Below are 18,425 nucleotides of genomic sequence, written 5' to 3' on the forward strand. Positions count from 1 at the left end.
ATCACCCAGATAGTCTACAATTGTCCCCGAAAGGTAGTTTCTCATTTCTCAGCCCCCTCGAACCCTCCCACCTTCCAAGTCTCCAGTGTCTATTGTTCCACACTTGATGTCCATGTGTACACATTGTTTGGCTCCCACTTATGGGTGAGAACATGAGGTATTTAACTTTCCATTTCAGAGTTATTTCACTTAAGATAATGGCCTCCAGTTCCAACCATGTTGCTACAAAAAACATGATTTCATTCTTTTTCTTAATGGCTGAGTAGTATTCCATGGTATACATATACCATATTTTCTTTGTCCAATCATCTGTGGATAGACACTTAGGTTGATTCCATATCTTTGCTATTGGGAATGGTGCAGTGATAAACATATGGGTGCAGGTGTCTCTTTGATACAATGACTTATTTGCCTTTGGGTAGATAACCAGTGGTGGGATTGCTGGATGGAATGATGGTTCTGCTTTTAGTTCTTTGAGAGCCTCCATATTGTTTTCCATGGAAGTTGTACTGGTTTGCATTCCCACCAGCAGTGTATGAGTTTCCCTTTTCTCTGCATCCTCACCAACATCTGTTGTTTTTTTGACATTTTAGAAAAGTCTTTACTCTGGTAGTATTTACACAAAGGTTAGGAATTTTTTAAAAAGACATACAGAAAACAAAGAGCAAAATGGCATAAGTAGTACTTTCTTATCAGTTATTACTTTATGTAAATAGATTAAACTTTCAAATCAAAAGGCAGAAAAATTAGCATGATGTGTTTTTGGTTTATTGTTTGTTTGTTTGTTAGTTTTGTGAGATGGAGGCTCGCTCTGTCACCAGGCTGGAGTGCAGTGGCACGATCTCGGCTCACTGCAACCTCTGCCTCCCGGGTTCAAGCAATTCTCCGGCCTCAGCCTCCTGAGTAGCTGGGACTACAGGAGCACACCACCGCACCCAGCTAATTTTTGTATATTTAGTACAGATGGGGTTTCATCATGTTGGCCAAGATTGTTTCGATCTCTTGACCTCGTGATCCGCCCACTTCTACCTCCCAAAGTGCTGGGATTACAGGTGTAAGCCACTGTGCCCGGCCCCAGCACAGTGTGTTTTTAAAAACGATGCAACTGTATGCTATCCACAAGTGACTGATCCAAAGACACAAATCATTTGAGTGAAAGGATGGTATGTGGGTTAAATTATGTTCCTCTAAAAGATATATTAAAGTCCTAACAGCCAGCACCTGTCAATGTGACCTTATTTGGAAATAGGGTCTTTGCACACATAATCGAATTAAGATGAGGTCATTAGGATGGGCCCTAAATCAGTATGACTGGTGTGCTTATAACAGGAGGAGAAGGCTGGGCATAGTGCCTCACACTTGTGATCCCAGCACTTTGGGAGGCCACAGCAGGAGGATCACTTGAGGCCAGGAGTTCGAAACCAGCCTGGGCAACATAGTAAGACCCTCTACATGCACACAGACACACACACACACACACACACACACAATTAGCCAAGTGTGGTGGCATGTACCTGTATTTCCAACTGCTTGGGAGGCTCAGGTGGGAGGATTGTTTGTGCCCAGGAGGTTGAGGCTGCAGTGAGCCATGATTGCATCACTGCACTCCAGCCTGGGCAACAGAGTGAGACCCTGTCTCTAAAAAAAATAAAATAAAATAAAAACAAGATTTTAGAAAAAAGAAAAAAAGAGAGAGAGAGAGAGAAGAGGAGAAGAGACACAGGAAGAAAGACATGTGAAGAAGGAGGCAGAGATTGAAGTTATGTAGCTATCAGCCAAGGAATTCCTGGGACTACCAGAAGCTGGAAGAGGCAAGAAAGGATCCTGCCATAGAGGCTTCAGAAACAGCATAATCCTGTCAACACTTTGATTTATAATTTTAGGCATCCAGAACTGTAAGAGATATATTTGTGTTGTTTTAAGGCACCCTATTTGCAATACTTTGTTACAGTGCCCCTAGGAAATTAATACAGAGTGAAAAAGATATTCCATGCAAATAGTAATCAAAAAAGAGTAGGAATGATTATACTTTAGACTTAAAGCCAAAAACTGCTACAAGAGAAAAAGAAGGTGATCATGTATTGATAAAAGGGTCAATTTATCAACAAGATATAAAAATTATGCACATATTTGCACCAAACAAAACAACTCAAAAATATATGAAACAAATACTGACAGAATTGAAGAGAGAAATAGAGAACTCTACAATATTATTTGGAAACTTCAATACCCTACTCTCAATAAGGGTTAGAACATCCAGACAGAATATTGGTAAGAAAATAAAAGATCTGAACAACCTAGACCAAGCTTTTCCAACCTGCAGTCCCACAGGCTGTATGCAGCCCAGGATGACTTTGGATGTGGCCCAATACAAAATTGTAAACTTTCTTAAGACATGATTTTTTGTGTGTGATTTCTTTTTTTTTTTTTTTTTTTTTTTTTTTTTTTTTTTTTTTTTTTTAGCTCATCGGCTATGGTTAGTGTTAGTGTATTTCATGTGTGGCCCAAGACAATTGTTCTTCCTATGTGGCCCAGGAAAGCCAAAAGATTGAATAGCACTGACCTAGACCAACTAGACCTATATAAACCAGACCTGACAGATATAGATAAAACTCTCTATCCAACAACACAATAAACAATCTTCTCAAATGCACATAGAATATTCTACAGGAGAGATCATATATTAGGCCACATAACAGTCTCAATAAATTATTAAAAATTGAAATCAAAGGAAGTATATTCTCTGACCACAATGGGATGCACCTAAAAATCAATTAACAAAAGGAAAACTATTTTTATTCACAAATAACAAATTTGTGAAAATTCACCAATATGGGAAATTTAAAAACACTCTTAAACAATGAATAGATCAAAGGAGAAATCACAACGGAAGTTGGAGAATACTTAGATATAAATAAAAATGAAAACAACATACCAGAACCAATGGGATACAGCAAAAAGCAGGGGTCAGAGGGAACATCAAGCAACAACCATTTACATTTAAAAGGGCGCAGTGGCTCACACCTGTAATCCTAGCACTTTGGGAGGCTGAGGCAGAAGGAAAGCTTAAGACCAGCCTGGGTAACATGGTGAAGCCCTGCCTCTACAAAAAATTAGCTCGGCATGGTGGCATGCACCTGTAGTCTCAGCTATTCAGGAAGCTGAGGCAGGAGGATTGCTTGAACCCAGGAGGCAAAGGTTGCAGTGAGCCAAGATTGTGCCACTGCACTTCAGCCTGGGTGACAGAGCAGGACTCAAAAAATAAAAGAGAGAGAGAGATTACATCAGTAATAATAATAATAAAACTCCCAACAAAGAAAACTCCAGGACCAGATGACTTCGCTGGTGAATTATACCAAACATATAAAGAATTAACATCAATCCTTCTCAAAGTCTTCCTAAAGAAGAGAAAGGAATGCTTTCTACTCATTCTATGAAACCAGCATTGCCCTGACACCTAAGCCAAATAAAGAAACCACAGGAGAATATGCAATATACTCAGCATATATGAATATAGTTGCAAAACTCCTCAACAAAATACTAGCAAATGAAATTCAACAGCATATTAAAAGATTACACAGTGTGACCACATGGGTTTTATACCAGGAATCTACAGAATGTAAGGATGATTCAACATACAAAAATCGATCAATGTAACATATCACATTAATAGAATGAAGGAAAAACGATATTATCATCTCAATTGATGCAGAAAAGCATTTGACAAAATTCAATACTATTTCATGAGCAAAAACACCCAGAAAACTAAAAATAGGAAGGAACTTCCTTAACATAATAAAGGGCATTTATGAATAACCCACAGCTAATACTGTACTCAATAGTGAAAGACTGAAAGCTTTTCTCCCAAGATCAGGAATAAGACAAGTATGTCCACTTTCACAGGTACAATTTAACATTTTACTGGAAGTTCTAGCTAGAGAAATTAGGCAAGAAAAAAGTAAAAGGAATATAGATTAAAAAGAAAAAGTAAAACTATTCCTTTTTGCAGATGACCTTATTATATGGAAAATATCAAAAAATCCACAGAAAAGGCTGGGTGCGGTGGCTCACGTCTGTAATCCCAGCCCTTTGGGAGGCCAAGGCAGGCGGATCACAAGGTCAGGAGATCGAGACCATTCTGGCTGACATGGTGAAACCCCGTCTCTACAAAAATGCAAAAAATTAGCCGGGCGTGGTGGCAGGCACCTGTAGTCCCAGCTACTCGGGAGGCTGAGGCAGGAGAACGGCGTGAACCCAAGAGGCGGAGCTTGCAGTGAGCCGAGATCGTACCACTGCACTCCAGCCTGGGCGACAAGCAAGACTCAGTCTCAAAAAAAAAAATCCACAGAAGAAATAATAGAGCTAATAAGTGAATTCATCCAAATTGCAGGTGTAATACAATACTCAAAAATCAGTTCCGTTGCTATACAGAAGCACTAAACAATCTGAAAAAGAAAGTGAGAATACAATTCCACTATAATAACATCCAAAAGACAAAAATACCTCATGATAAATTTAAACAAGGAAGTGAAAGGCATCTACACTGAAACATTGCTGAAAGAAATTAAAGAGGAGCTAAATAAATAGAAACACACCTTGTGTTGGCGGATTGGAAAACTAAAGATGGCAATACTATCCAAATCTACAGAGATAACATAGTTCCTGTCAAAATTCCAATGGCCTTTTCACAAAAATGTAAAAGCCAATTCTCAAATTCATATAGCTACAAGGGGCCAAAACAATCTTGAAAAAGAATTACAGGCCAGGCGTGGTGGCTCAGGCCTGTAATCCCAGCACTTTGGGAGGCCAAGGTGGGTAGATCGCTTGAGGTCAGGAGTTTGAGACTAGCCTGGCCAACATGGTGAAAACTCGTCTCTACTAAAATACAAAAATTAGCCAGCCTGGTGGCAGGCGCCTGTAATCTCAGCTACTGGGGAGGCTGAAGCAGGAGAATCACTTGAACCCAGGAGGCAGAGGTTGCAGTGAGCCAAGATCGTGCCACTGCACTTCAGCCTGGGCGATGAAGCGAGACTCCGTCTCAAAAAGAAAAAAGAATAACAAAGCTGGAAGTCACACACTTCCTGGTTTAAAACTTATACAAATCTAAAGTAATCAAAACAAGGTGATACTGGCATAAGGATAAACCTGTAGAACCATGGAGTAAAATTGAGAGTCCATAAGTAAATCCATACATCTATGGCCAGTTGATTTTCAACAAGAATGCCAAGACCATTCAATGGGGAACGAATAGTCTCTTTAACAAATGGTTCTGGGACAACTGAATATCACATGCAAAAGAATAAACAGGCACCCCCTACATCACAGCACATAGAAAAATTAAATCAAAATGGATCAAAGACCTCAATGTAAGAATGAAAACTATAAAACTCTTAGCGGAAAATATAGGGGTAAATTTTCATGTCCTTGAACAGTGGATTCTTAGATATGCTATCAAAAGCGTGAGCAACAGACAACAAAATAGATAAACTTGATTTTATCAAAATGAAAAACATTCATACATCAAAGGCCATTATTAAATGAAAAGACAACTGACACAAGGGAGAAAATACTTGCAAATCATATATGTGATAAGAGTCTAGTGTCCAGAGGCCAGGTGTGGTGGCTCACGCCTGTAATTCTAGCACTTTGTGAGGCCGAGGCCAGCAAATCACAAGGTCAGGAGTTTGAGACCAGCCTGGCCAATATTTAGTAGAGACGGTGAAACCCCGTCTCTACTAAAAATTAGCTGGGCGTGGTGGCACATGCCTGTAATCCCAGCTACTCAGGAGGCTGAGGCAGAAGAATTGCTTGAACCCGGGAGGTGGAGGTTGCAGTGAGCCAAGATCGTGCCACTGTACTCCAGCCTGGGTAACAGAGCGAGACTCTGTCTCAAAAAAAAAAGAGAGAGTTTACTGTCCATAATATATTTAAAGAATTTTAACAATTCAATAACAAAAAGACAACCCAATTTAAAAATGAGCAAAGTTCTTGATAGCTATTTCTCCGAAAAAGATTATACAAATTGTCAACAAGCACATGAAAAATTGTTCCCCATCATTAGTCACTAGAGAAACGCACATCAAACCCACAATGAGATACTACTCCATACCTACTAGGTGAGCCATAATAGTAATAATCATCATTGTCATCACTGGAAAATAACAAGTATTGGTAAGATGTGGAGAAATTAGAACTCTCACAAATTGCTAGTGGGAATGTAAAATGATGCAGCCACTGTAGAAACAGATAACGATTTTTTCAAAAAGTTAAACATATAATTACCATATGGCCAGCAATTCCACTCCTAACTATATACCCAAAAGATCTGAAAACAGAAGGTCAAACAGATGCTTTTACACAAATGTTTATAGCAGCATTATTCACGATAGCCAAAAGGTATTAATAGAAATGGTCCAAATGTCCATTAACAGATGAATACATAAACAAAATGTACATACATATAATGGAATATTACTCAGTCTTACGAAGAGATGAAGTACTGATACATGCTACAACGTGCTTGAACTTCAAAAGATTATGCTAAATGAAGAAGCCAAATAGAAAGATCCCATATTACATGGACAACCTAGAATAGGTAAATCCGTAGAGATATATTGATGGGTGGTTCCCAAGAGCTGGTTGGGGGAGTAGGAAGTGACTGCTCAGTAGATATAAGGCTTTTCCTGAGGTGATGAAAATGTTTTAGAAATAGAGGTGGTGGTTGCACAACATTGTGAATGTTCTAAATGCCACTGAATTGTGCACTCCAAATTGTTAATTTTATGTCAATTTCACCTCTATGTTAAAAAATATATACATATATATTCATCCATACACATATAGAAATAGAGAAAGCAATGTGGCAAAGGTTAGTGGTTCGTAAATCTAGGCAAAAGATATATAAATGTTCACTGAACTATTATTTCAAGTTTAATGTAGAGGTCAGTTTCATGTAGAAGTCAATAAAATGTTGAGAAAAACTTATTCAAATAGTAACTCACCTTTAGTATAAATCAAATATTGACAAAATCACAAGGAGAAATTGACAAGTCTACCATCAAGATAACAGATTTTAAGAAACTCTCTTAATAATTAACAGTAAAACAGATTTTTAAAACTTGTAAGGATAAGGAATATATGAACAGTTTCATTTAATAGAAATATATAGAACATTGTACCCAGCAACTGCAAAAACTGTAACCTTCTAAATACACATGTAGTGTTTATGAAAATGGACCATGTGTTAGGAGATAAAGCAAGTCTTGATAAATGTTGATGCATCAGTATTATATACAGTATAATAGTCACAATAAATAAATTTTTAAAATATTCAAAAAGTTATATATTTAGCAATTATTCATGGAATAAAGAAAAATATGATGGAAGTTTAAAAAATTGACCTAAATTATAACAAAAATAGTACAGATCAAAACTTGTAGTGCTAGGAGAAAATATATAGCCAAATTTCAGAAAAAAGAAAAGGTTAAAAAGTAATAAGACCTAATTTTATTTATTTTGTACAGACAGGGGTCTCACTATGTTGGCCAGGCTGATCTCAAACTCCTGGCCTCAAACTATCCTCTCAACTTGGCTTCCAAAAATGCTCTTTTTCTAATGTTAAAAGTTAGGTCTGGCAGTGAGCCACTGTGCAGTGAACCACTGCATCCGGCCAGACTTTTAACATTAGACAAAGGGCAACAGAACAAGATATTAAAAGTGAGAAAATAATCAAAACATAAATTAAAGAAACGGAAAACAAATACACACCAAAGAGCATCAACAAAGAAAAAGGTTGTTTTTGAAATGCCAACAAAATTGGCAAACCTCTGGCAAGGTTGATCAATAAAAAGGGAGACACATATTAAAATATTGAAAATTTTTTAAAAACTACAGATCAAGCATAATTAAAAAGCTAACACAGGAATGTTAAGAAAATCTTTATACCAATAGATTTGATAACTTAAGTAAGAAGGACAACTTCTTAGAAAATGGACTCCAGAAAAACAACAGAAAAAAAATGAAATAAAAATAGGAAAACATGAATGGTCTTACAACCAATATTGAAATTGTTGCCCAGGCACTGTGGCTCAGGCCTGTAATCCTGGCACCGCCGAGGCAGGTGGATCACTTGAGGTCAGTAGTTCGAGACCAGCCTGGCCAACAAGGTGAAACCTCATCTCTACTAAAAATACACAAATTAGCCAGGCATGGTGGCGGGGGTCTATAGTTCCAGCTACTTGGGAGGCTGAGGCACAAGAATCACTTGAACCCAAAAGGTGGAGGTTGCAGTGAGCCGAGATGGCGACTCTGCACCCCAGCCTGGGTGACAGAATGAGACTCTGTCTCAAAAAAAAAGAAAAAGAAATTGTGTCAGTACCCTAAATCTTTTCACAGGCATGTGCATGCATGCACATACACGTGTGCGCACGCGCGCGCACACACACACACGCGCGCACACACACACACACACCCCCCCATAGCAGGCCCAAAATGATTTTACCGATAAGTTCTACTGGAAAGAGTTAATTTCAGTTTTAATCAAACTTTCCCGGAGAATAGAAAGAAAGAAAGCAATTCCCAGTTAATTTACAATGATAGCACAATTTCCATTCAAAAGCCAAGCGAAAGTATTACAAGAAAAAAAATTTCAGATTAATCTCACTCATGAACATAGATGCAACAATCTATGCTAAATCTACCAAAATATTAGCAATTCAAATCTAGCATCTAGATTCTAGAATCTAGATTCTTTTTGCAAAAGCCATTCATCACGAACTAGCCAGCTTCCCAGCCAAAACAGCCTTGTTTGTAGTTGCCTGCTGATTTCCATGTGTAAATACTAAAACTTGCCTGCTTTCAAGGTACCAGTATCACTTCAGGGAATGCACAGTTGGGGAGAGATGCTAACACTTAGCTCTTACAAATCACTATTGTGCATGGCAGAGGTACCACCAAATACCAATGAATAAAAGTAACAAACCTGAGATAATTGGCTATCGTTTTTTGATGAAATAAGATGTCTACCTCATGCCATAAACAAAAATCAATTGAAGATGAACTATGGACTTAAATGCAAATTTTAAACATTTTTAGAAGAGAATATAGGCGAGCATCTTTATGACCTTGGGATAAGAAATTATTTTTACAATAAGACATAAAATCACTGACAATAATGAAAAATATTTTACATTAAAATTATGAAATTCTGTCCCTCAAAATACACCATTAAAGGAGCGAAAAACACCACTAAATGAAGTGATGAAAATTCTCACTGAAAGATTTTTTCCTACACAAATACAACTGGATACCATTTTCTTCTGCCTCTTTGGGACCCCTGCCCTAACTACTCTCTCTCCCATTCTGTAGCTTAAATCTCTTCTTTGCTGGATTTTTCCTGAAACACTCCCTCTCTTTCTTCTTCACAGTCCAGCTTATTGAAAGATTAATATACATTTACTTTTGCCATTTAGTCGTTTTTCAACTCCTTTCTTAATTGAGCATTTACTTCTCATTTTCACTGCACTCTGGTTTCTTAGTTGACACAGTTCTCTCTAAGGTAACCACTGGTCTCCGTAAGACGAAAGTCAGTGAATGCTTTTCAATCTTTATCTGACTTGTCACTCTCCAGAAGCACTCCATAATGTTGATTACCCCTTTCCTAAAATCAGTTCCTCCCTTTGCTTCTGCAGCTGTTCTCACTCCCTATTCCTCACTCCTTCTGAATATTCTCTGCAGGTTTTTCCATTCTTTCTGCCTCTTCATACCACCCACCAAATTTAACTGCTTTAAAACATATATGTGTGTGTGTGTATATATATACATGTATGTGTATAATATATGCTTACTTTTAAAATTCCAGAACATTTAGAAAAATAAAAAGAACAGAATTAAAAGTATCAGTAATCCTAATACCCAAAGATAAGCATTATTATTAATAATACCTTAATTGGTATGCATTTCTAGAATTTTTCTAGGGATATATATTTATTTTTATAAAATGGTAACTGCTGTACATAATGATGCTTTCAGCACTTAATATTACATGTATACCCTCTATATCAGTATAGATTAATATTGTTACTTTATTAACAATAGTTAATACTGAGCTTCACTAAAGTCACTCTGCTAAACTCTCTCTATATATACATAAAGATTTGTCACTGACATTAAAAACTTCCTTATAAGATAGAAACTATATTATTTCCATTTTACAGATGGGAAAACTAAGGCTTTGATAATTTATGTAAATAGTTCATGGTGTAATGGTGAGTAGCACTAGTAAGAGCTACCCATGATTTCAACATAAGCTAATTCCAGAGTTGTACATCTTTTCACTGCGTATAGAGCTTTATCAATCAGGTCAATTTTACTTGTAAGTAATGTTGATGCTCAACCAAAAAAAATTAATAATTAAAAAGTCTGGAATTAGACAGTTTCAAAACTGGTCATGACCATTCAACAGTGAAGGCTTTGGGTGGTTTCTCTGTGACTCATGGCTTTCTCTCAAGAGCCTCAGATAGCTACATAGCTCCAAGCATCACATTCTTACATCTTCACACAAAATATCCAAAGAAGGTGAAAATAAACAGTTTTCTCTTCATACACCTCTTAAATATAATGCATACTTCCAAAAAACTCCATAAATAACTACTTTGATGTCTCACTGACCGGAAATAGACCATCTGTCAACTCCTAAACCAAATACGTGGGTGTAAGGTGACCATCATCAATCACAATTCACTACCTGAACTGCACCCGTCTTCCTTGATCATCTTGCCACTCAATATCTTCAAAAAATGGCAATTCTGTTAGCAAGGGAGAAAAGGAAAATGACGGTTAGGGTGGCAACCGACATGCTGCCAACAGTCATTTTAAATTTTACGTTTGTACCATGATTTAATTAAGCAATCCCATGTTGAAGGATATTTAAGTTGTTGCCAATTTTACACTGTTATAAAGAAAGCTGCAATGAACATATTTGTAGATTTTTTCATACTTTTAAATTTTTCCCCAAGATAAATTCCTAGAAAATTTTTGTATCAAAGCAAATTTTTAAGGTTTTAAAAAATATATATTACCAAGTTGCAATCCAAAATGTATATGCAAATGAAAGCTCTCTAAAACAGAGTATAAGAGCATCCATTTCTTCACACTTTCAAGAATGTTAATTGGTTTTACCACTGCTTTAAATATTTGATAAAAATAGTATAACTGACTTCTTTTAAGGCTTAGTTTTTAAATTACAAAAGCAAAAGTTGCTTATTGACAAAAATGTAATAATCCAAATATGTAAATAAAGGAAAAAGTAAACATCCTTCCCCCTCTCACTTCTGTCATTTGCATTCCCCAGGGGTTAATGATTTTTAACCTATTGACAATTTTTTAACTCCACAATTGCCAGAACTTTTTCTATCTTGTTCTTTTCTGGATCACTAGTTAATGGCCCAGTTTCTGACATATGCTACATTTAAAAAATGTTTGTAAAAATAACATCATACCTTCCATTATTTTCTAGAACTTGACCTTTTTCACCCAATAGCATACTGTCGATACCTTTCTATTCTTGAAATATATATATATATGCTTAATTTTTAAAAAAATAGGAAGAGTGTTCCACCGTATAGATGTAACACAGCTTCTCAAAACCCTACTTAGATTATCCCATGCTTTTACTATTATAAGCAACATTCAAATGAATATCATTGGAAGTATATCTTTGTTTTATAGTGAAAATATTTCTGGGAAAATTTCTGTGTAAATATTTCAAATATTTCCTGTAACGTGTTCAAGGTCAAAAGATACGTGCCAGTTGCTTTCCAAATGATTGCACCAATTTTTTTTTTTTTTTTTTTTTTTAGAGACAGAGTTTCACTCTTGTTGCCCAGGCTGGAGTGCAATGGTGGAATCTTGGTTCACTGCAACCTCCGCCTCCCGGGTTCAAGCGATTCTTCTGTCTCAGCCTCCCAAGTAGCTGGGATTACAGGCAAACCAGGCCTGGCTAATTTTTGTATTTTTAGTAGAGATGGGGTTTCACCACGTTGACCAGGCTGGTCTTGGACTCCTGACTTCAGGTGATCCACCTGCCTCGGCTTCCCAAAGTGCTGGGATTATAGGCGTGAGCCATCACACTCGGCCATCCAATTTATATTTTAAACATGTGTTTCCCTATTCTCAAGCCAGCATTTGATATCATAAATATTCTTACCTTTTGCTACTCTGAGATGTAAATTTTTTCTCATTATTTTAATTTTAGACATAATCACTTAGGCAGTAGTTTAACATTTTCTCATGATTGTCCATTTGTATTTCATCTGTAGATTGCCCCTTTGTATTCCTTACCTATTTTCCTATTAGATTTTTTGCTCTTTTCTTATTTATCTTAGGGAATTATTAATATAGTTACAATTTGTCTACTATATATATTGAAATATTTTCTCCCTAGTTTATTATTTGTTCAGTAGCATTGTGTTATTTTTACCATACACAAATTTTACATTCAAATCTATCTTTTTTTTGGTAGACTACCATGGTGACTTAACTGTTGTAACTTTATAACATAATGTTTTGTTATCTGGTTTGGAAAGCCCCTCACCAAAACTTCCTAACAGGTCTCCCAGTCTCCAGTTCCACCCTTCTCCAATCCATTTTCCATGCTGTGATCAGAGATACTTTTATTGAAAGAAAATCTTACCATGTTTGAAATTCCTTGGGGTGAAGTTTGAGCTCTTTAATTTATCATAACAATGTCCACGTACCACTTTGGTCTCTTTTCTGCCTCCTTTCTTATAATTTATTACTGATTCTCTTCCTTTTTGCTTATGACTCTTCTTCCTGTCTAGAAACCTCTCCTTTACTTTCCCATCAGTCACCTCTTACGCCCCTAAAAACTCAGCTCAAGCTTCACTTTCCCCAGAAACATCCATCTGCGCTCTCACAGCATCTAGTGCATAGTGCTGTCATATACCTATCAAACCACTCCTACGTAAATGTCCACGGCAATTTTATTCATAGTAACCCCAAACAATCTAAATGTCCATCAATAATAAAATTGGTAAATAAATGTAGTTTGTTTACATATTGGAATGTTAGATATCAATCAATAAGTAACAAACTACTGATACATAAAACAACACAAATAAATCTTACAGATACAATGTTGAGTGGAGAGAAGAGCAGACCAGACACAAAAGAATACATAATACACTATTCCCCCAGTCATACTGGAAACCCTAATAGAATTACATCAAACTAAAAAGCTGCTGCACAGCAAAAGAAACAATCAACAGAGTAAAAAGATGACTGACAGAGTAGGAGAAAATATGTGTAAACAACACTTCTGATACAGGGTCAATATCAAAAATATATAAGGAACTCAAACAAGTCAACAGTGAGAAGACAACCTGATTTTAAAATGAGCAAAGAACCTGGATAGACATTTCTCAAAAGAAGACATACAAATGGCCAACAGGTATATGGAAAAATAGTCAACCCACTCATCATCAGGGAATGTGAATTAAAACTACAATGAGGCTGGGCATGGTGGTTCACACCTGTAATCCCAACACTTTGGGAGGCTGAGGTGGGCTGATCACCTGAGGTCAGGAATTCAAGACCAGCCTGGCCAACATGATGAAACTCCATCTCTAAAACACTAAAAACACAAAAATTAGCTGGGCGTGGTGGTGCATGCCTGTAATCCCAGCTACTTGGGAGGCTGAGGCAGGACAATCACTTGAACCCAGGAGGCGGAGGTTGCAGTGAGCGCAGATCGCGCCGTTGCACTCCAGCCTAGGTGGCAAGAATGAAACTTCATTCCCCACCGCCAAAAAAAAAAAAGAAAAAGAAAAATGGGGATAATAATAGTTCCTGTCTTGTTGGGTTATTATGGTGATTAAATGAGATGAAACAGAAAGATAAAAGAATGAACAACAGGACTGGGCGAAGTGGCTCACACCTGTAATTCCAGCACTTTGGGAGATCAAGGCAGGCAGATCACAAGGTCAGGAGATTGAGACCATCCTGGCTAATACAGTGAAACCCCGTCTCTACTAAAAATACAAAAAATTAGCCAAGCATGGTGGCACGCACCTGTAATGCCAGCTACTCTGGAGGCTGAGGCATGAGAATCACTTGAACCCAGGAGGCAGAGGTTGCAGTGAGCCAAGATCGCACCACTGTACTCCAGCCTGAGCAACAAAGCCAGACTCAGTCTCAAAAACTCAAAAACAAACAAACAAACAAAACCAAACAAACAAAACACTATAATGAGATACTTCTATTATCTCACACTTGTTAGAATAACTATTATCAAAAAAGAGAAAACATAGCAAGTCTTGGTAAGGATATGGAGAAAAAGAAAAGGAAACACTTGTGCCTGTTTGTGGGAACATAAATCAGTATAGTTATTATGGAAAACAGTATAGTGGTTCCTCAAAAAATTAAAAATATAACTATAGCATGATCCAATCCCACTGCTGTGTATATATCCAAAGGAAATGCAATCAATATATCAAAGAGCTATTGGCACTCCCATGTTCATTGCAACATTATTCACAATAGCCAAGATATGAAATCAAGCTAGGCAGCCGGGCGTAATGGCTCACACCTGTAATCCCAGCATTTTGAGAGGCAGAGGCAGGCAGATCACTTGAGGTCAGGAGTTCAAGACAGCCTTGCCAACATGGCGAAACCTTGTCTCTACTAAAGATACAACAATTAGCCGGGCATGGTGGCATGCACCTGTAATCCCAGCTAGTGAGGAGGCTGAGGTGGGAGAACTGCTTGAACCTGGGAGTCGGAGGTTGCAGTGAGCCGAGATCGTGCCTCTGCACTCCAGCCCAGGCAACAGAGCAAGACTCCGTCTCAACTGAAAAAAAAAAAAAAAAAAAAAAAAAGACATCAATCTAAGTGTCCCTCAACAGATAAATGGTTAAAGAAATTCAGCCTTAAAAAAAAAAAAAAAGAAGCAAATCTTGTCATCTACAACAACATGGATAAACCTAGAGGACGTTATCATTATGTTAAGTGAAATAAACAAGGCACAGAAAGACAAGTACTGTATGATCTCACTTATATGTAGAATCTAAAAAAGTCTGAACTCATAGAAGCAGAGATTAAAATGGTAGTTACTAGGGATTCAGGGTTGAAGGCTGATATTGGGAAAAAGTTGATGAAAGGATACAAAATTTCATTTAGGAGGAACAGGTTCAAGAGATCTATTGTAGAACATGGTGACTATATTTAATAACAACATATTGTATACTTGAGGATTTCTAAGAGAGTAGGTTTTAAGTTCTTATCACCCAAAAAAGATAACTAAAATCTAATGATCCTATTAAAAATGGGCAAGAGATTTGAATAGACATTTCTCAAAAGACATACAAATGGTAAACAAGCATATGTAAAGGTGCTCAACATCATTGATCATCAGAGAAATGCAAATAAAAACTACAATGATCAGCATCATAGGAAAGGTTTTAAAAAAATACAATGAGATATCATCTCACCCTAGTTGAAATGGCTTTTATTTAAAAGTCAGGCAATAACAAATGCTGGATAGGATGTGGAGAAAAGGGATCCTTCATACACTGTTGGTGAGAATGTAAATTAATACAACCACTATAGAGAACAGTTTAACAGTTCCTCAGAAAACTAAAAAGAGAGCTACCATAGAATCTAGCAATCCCACTGCTGGGTATACACCCCAAAGAAAGGAAGTCAGCATATTTCTTCACTCCCAGGTTTGTTGCAGCTCTGTTCACAGTAGCCAAGATTGGGAAGTAACCTAAGTGTCCATCAATAGATGAATGGATAAAGAAAATGTGGTACCTATACATAATGGAGTACTATTTGGCCATAAAAAAGAATGAGATCCTAGTCATTTGCAACTGCATGGATGGGACAGGAAGGCATTATGTTAAGTGAAATAAGCCAGGCACAAAAAGACAAACATCACATATTCTCACTTACAAGTGAGATCTAAAAATAAAAATAATTGGATTCATGGAGTTAGAGAATACAAGAATGGTTACCAGAGGGTGGGGAGGGTAGTGAGTTGTGTTGGGGAGGTGGGTATGGTTAATGGGTACAAAAAAATAGTTAGAAAGAATGAATAAGACCTAATATTTGATAGAACAACATAGGGACTATAATCAAAACAATTTAATTGTACATTTAAAAATAACTAAAAGAGTATTATTGGATTGTTTGAAACACAAAGGATAAATGCTTGAGGGATGGACACCCCATTTTCCATGATGTGATTATTACACACTGCATGCCTACATCAAAACATCTCATGTAGCACATCAATATATACACCTACCCATGCATCCACAAAAATTTTTTAAAAATAAAAATTTTAAAAAGATAACTGTGAAATCATGCATATGTTAATAAGCTTGATTTAGCCACTCCACAATGTATACATGTTTCAAAACATGTTTTTCACCATAGATATATACAATTTTTATTTGTCAATAAAAGATATATAAATATGAAGAAAAAAATGTAAATGGTCCAAACACACCAAATTAAAAGACAGAAGTTATCAGATTGGATTAAAAAGCAAGAAAATATTATGCTTTCTATAAAAAATATACTTTAAATATGAAAAACACCAATAGGTTAATTTTAAAAATGGAAAAGAAAGCTAACATTAACAAAAGAAAGAATAAATTGCTATATTAATGACCAACAAACTAGATTTCAGAGCAAAGATTGTTACTAGAGAGTTTGAAAGGTCATTTCATTCTAATAAAGGGGTCAATGAGCCGAAAGGATATGACATTCTAAAAACATTATTCACCTAATTAATACAAGAGCTTCAAAATACATGAAACAAACATTAATAGAACTAGAAGGAGAAATAGAAAATCAACAATTCTAATAAAACATTTCAATACCCCCTCTCAATAATTCATAGATCAAGTCAGCAGAAAATCAGTAATGATACAGGTTTTTCAAACATTATCAACCAAGATGACCTAATTGACATGTATAGACAGGTCCACTAAACAATAGCAGAATACACATTATTTTCAAGTGCAAATGGGATATTTTATCCAGATAAACAATATTTTGTGCCACAAAACAAGTTACAATAAACATAATAGGATTTAAGTCATACAGAAAGCAAATTAAACCCAAAATAAGCAAAAGGAAGGAATTAATAAATATCAGAGAAGAAATCAAAGAAATAAAACAAAATCAAAAACAGAAAAACCAGAGACACAATCAATGAAGCTAAAGGAAAGATGGCTGGTGCCTGGAATCCCAGCATTTTGGGCAGCCAAGGCAGGAGGATCCCTTGAGGCCAGGAGTTCGAGACCAGTCTGGGCAACATAGCTAGACCCTGTCTCTACTAAAAATTTTAAAATTAGCTGGATGGAATGATGCACACCTGTGTTCCCAGCTACTTGGGAGGCTGAGGTGGGAGGATCACTTGAGCCCCAGAGGCCGAGGCTGCAGTGATCTGTGATTACACCACTGCACTTCAGCCTGGGTGACAGAGTGAGACTCTGTCTCAAAAAAAAAAAAAGGTTGGGGGGAAGAAAAAGGAAACTAAAAGCTGGTACCCTGCAAAGATTAATAAAATTGATAAATTTCTAAATTGATCAGGAAAAAAGAGTGAGGACACAAATTACCAATATCAGGAGTCAGAGAGATGACATCAATATAGATATCTACAGATACTAAAAGGATAATAAGGCAATATTATGAACAAACACAAACTAATATATTTAACAATTTCGATGAAGGACCAACACATGAAAGACACATACTACCAAAGCCCATTCAAGAAGAAAAAAGATAATATAAAGAGATAGGCCAGGCATCAGGTGGTTAACACCTGTAATCCCAGTACTTTGGGAGGCCGAGGTGGGTGGACCACTTGAGGCCAGGAGTTCGAGACCAGACTGGCCAACACAGTGAAACCCTGACTCTACTAAAAATAAAGAAAAATTAGCAGGGCATGATGGTGAGTGCCAGATACTTGAGAGGTTGAGGCAGTAGCATCACTTGAACCCAAGAGGCAGAGGTTGCAGTGACCTGAGATTGTGTCTCGAAAATAAAACAACAAAACAAAAATATATATATCTATTAAATAAATAAAATTTTCAGTTAAAAAACTTTCCCACAAAGCAAACTCTGATCCAGATGGCTTTATTCGTGAATTCCACCAAACATTTAATGAATGTTACATTCATGAATGAACAGTTAATGAATAATTCTAATTCTTCATAAATTTCCAAAAAATTGAAGAGGAAATACTTTCCAACTAATTCTGTGATTTCTCCACTACTCTGATATTACAACCAGACAGACACATAATGAAAAAAAAATTTACAAACCAGTATCCCTCAGGAACATAGATGCAAAATGCTAAACAAAATTTAGCAAATCAATCAATATTTAAAAGGGAT

The 18,425-nt window shown here is 36.6% G+C and overlaps 1 protein-coding gene across 1 annotated transcript in view; it reads left to right on the plus strand.

The window, feature by feature from the left end:
* Positions 1-18,425, plus strand: part of TCF12 (transcription factor 12) — an 884,529-nt gene that overhangs the window by 442,329 nt on the left and 423,775 nt on the right. The window lies entirely within an intron of this gene.

Source organism: Macaca thibetana, chromosome 7 (genome assembly GCF_024542745.1).
Source record: "Macaca thibetana thibetana isolate TM-01 chromosome 7, ASM2454274v1, whole genome shotgun sequence".
NCBI classification, from domain to species: Eukaryota; Metazoa; Chordata; class Mammalia; order Primates; family Cercopithecidae; genus Macaca; species Macaca thibetana.